The sequence below is a fragment of the Physcomitrium patens genome, chromosome 4 (genome assembly GCF_059467195.1).
Source record: "Physcomitrium patens ecotype Gransden chromosome 4, ASM5946719v1, whole genome shotgun sequence".
In the NCBI taxonomy this organism is placed as follows: Eukaryota; Viridiplantae; Streptophyta; class Bryopsida; order Funariales; family Funariaceae; genus Physcomitrium; species Physcomitrium patens.
This window is the reverse complement of record NC_143413.1, coordinates 9,306,545-9,309,545: the sequence shown is the minus strand read 5'-3', so window position 1 is coordinate 9,309,545 and position 3,001 is coordinate 9,306,545. Positions and strand designations below refer to the sequence as shown.

General features: G+C 41.4%; 1 long non-coding RNA gene across 1 annotated transcript; it reads left to right on the top strand.

Moving 5' to 3' along the window:
• The first annotated feature begins 1,154 nt into the window (after nt 1-1,154).
• On the top strand, nt 1,155-1,950 carry LOC112281092 (uncharacterized). Its single transcript, XR_002969507.3, has 2 exons — nt 1,155-1,295; nt 1,495-1,950. It is a non-coding gene; the product is annotated as an uncharacterized LOC112281092 (long non-coding RNA).
• Nucleotides 1,951-3,001: the final 1,051 nt, after the last annotated feature.

Sequence of the window (3,001 nt, the reverse complement as noted above, 5' to 3'; positions counted from 1 at the left end):
TGTAATCTAATGTTATACAAGGACAAAATATATTGAAATACAATATCATTTTATTTGAAAAAAAAAAAAAAAAACAAACAAAGCACTTAGCTTTCAAGTAAATTGTATTCTTGCACACAAAACTTCACTCTAAATGAAACAAAGTGAATGAAACATACTACAACATCACTTTGCTAATCACAGTATCTACGTAATGACGTGATACTGAATATTCATTCTATTAAACATGGTATAATGTAATGTAAACATGTATGATATACTCAGCTACACTTATTGAACTAGAACTCATGATTCCTTACAAAACTTGACTAGTTTACAGTGATTTTCAAGGTGTATTCAAACTTAGTTAATGGAAGTGCTAAGCAATGCTTAAGAATTGTATCTTTGTATGCTATGTGAGAAATGAGATTGGTTTTCAGTTAACAGAGTCTTCATCCCTTTCAAGAGATATAGCAAACAATTTTCTAGTGGGAGATAACTCAGAATATTGCTGCTTCCAATTGACAAGTTGAGCTTGTAATTCCATAGCTGCATCAATTTCAGGGTGAAATTCGTCGGAGACAGCCTTGTGATTGATCCAAGTATGGAAATCCTGGGTTGAAGCCGTCCGAGTAAGAGTTCAGTTATGCTATAGAGAGTGAGTAGCTTGCCCTGGCCTCTAATTGTCAGCAAAAGCAATATTGTACAGATTAGTAGTAGGTGCAAAGTTTGTGAGCATTGCAGACTAGGCAGTTTCAAGGAACAAAGCTTGCTGCTAAAAGCATGTGAGAAACTGCATTTGACAAAAAAATCGAAATTTGAGACTCTATAAAATCAGTGTACGAAGTTGCCACCCTGAGGGTCCAAACTCTAGACCACAAGATTAAGAGTCTTGCTCTCTACCAACTGAGCTGGAATCCTCATCACAGTTGAATAATCCAAAAATTGTACGTCACATATCGCGCTAGTTGAGACCGGCGCACTGGTTTAGAATGCTAGAGTAATCCTAATTTCTAAGGCAGTTCCCTGCCATTGGGACGGAGACAGGGTCTTGAGTCGTAAGCTATGATGACCCTTCTAGGCTAACCCCTAGTCAAGCTGTATACCGCTCCCTGCTTATATTGCTGTTAAGTTGGGTAGCCCACGTTGACCATCTGCCAAAATCGTTGTCTAAGAAACAAAAGAGGTCGTGGTTGGATATGTCTGAAGTTGCCATTGTCATGTAAACTTGCAGTGTGGGATTTGGATAAGGTTGGGTTTGATAATGTCTGGCATACGCTTGAGAGCTTGCTAAAGGATTCTTCTTGGTGGAGCTAGTAAGGTTCCTTCCTGTGCTTCATATTTGTAATCATCCTCTAGTATGCGGTAAATGTGTTGGCTTTCTACTTCCCAAAAGAATGCTTCTATTTCCCCTCGTAGTTCTTCATCCAACCGTTGCACACTCTTGGGGCTTATTGCCCGTAGTCTTTCTTCCCGAGGGTTGTTAATGGTAGGGCGATCTATTCTTTATCCCAGAGAGACGTATTTCGGCGTGCGGGGCGAGGACGGGAGCTATACATTGTCTATTAAGTTTGAGATGATTTCCCTAGTTAGTGGGGGGTTATTCTCCCCGATTCTAGCTTCTCGGTGGAAGTTGGTGATGTTGTAGTGCGGAGATGTTGAGGGCACATGGTGCCTCCTTCGGCGGTATTATGCGTCCATCTATATTCACTTCTCTTGGGATTGTGGCAAAGAGTTCTCCTAGTAGCGTCATATCTCGTGGTAGGTAGTCTGCTGGAGGGAGGATTTCCCAATCGGGTTTGGAGCCAATTGCAAAGACGTTATATGTCGTCCAAGTTCTTAAGAGAAGTGTTTCTTGCTTTATTAGGGTCAGCAAGTCTTTTAGGTATTGTGGAGCTCCTTCCATACTTCTAGGCCCACTTGTATTGTTGTTTTCCATTCTCTAAATAAAATTGCTCCAACGTGCAGTCTGATGCGGTTAGAATCATGGTTGCATTTGGCTCTCCAAGTATTCTAGAGGAGAGTTTTGAATTTCAACCAGGGCGTGTCTTTATAAACAGACACAATATCTGTGAATTTACTCAACTCCTATTCTCTCTTCGGATTGAGAGTACTGTACAGAATGTCATTCCAGCTCGTCATCTGGCATTGGCCACCTTGCGCCGCATCTACTTTATATATGATCTAGATAATCTTGATGTGGGGGCAGCTCCAGAATGCATGGTCTGCAGATTTGATATTGCCATTATTGCAGAGTGCATCAACCATCCTGTCTCATTATCATTCTCCACTCTCCGATGGGTAGCCCTTGTGCTAGTGTGAGTCATCAAAGGCGGCTACATATTAACTTCTAGAGATCCAAGGGTGCCAGAGGTCTTCACGTGGCTATATATTTACTTTCGAAGCTTATTTCCTTACTGATGTTCTAGAAATGGTATACTTCCACAATGTCACCCGCTATATCAGCTGACCACCATTTTCTTGGGTTGAATTTTGTACTCAAGTTGGGCTTCCAGTGTATGCTTGGTAGTATCTAGTATCTCTAGAGTGGTATCGAGCTAGAGCCAATGTATTGTTGGAATTTGCTTTCACTGAGCTAGTCATTAGTCTCCTCATACCAGAGATCCTTCACTGTTGTACATCCTTGGTTGGCTCAGGTAAGAAAGTTATGTTTTTTTTGTCCGCTCCCCACAATTTCTCTTCCACGTCAATAATGCGTCTGTTTCCAAAAATGGGTTGTTGCCATATTTTGGCTATGTATGTTTATTGTGGAGAGGCCTGGAGTCTCTGGGTGACCGTTATCTAAGCTTTGAATGTTCTCTGCCAAAGTAGAAATCCCTTTGGAATGATTTTAACGTCCATTAGTGCCCAGTGCTCGTAGTTGTACCAGTGTCCTCCACGAGAATTGTGTGTTTGCTAGTCCATGGGAAAACCTAAGTAGCTCATGAACTCCCTTCTGTGTTTCTAGTTAAGGCCTTGTTCTTCACCCTAACTCCATGTGCTTGTTTGTGGGATCATGTTT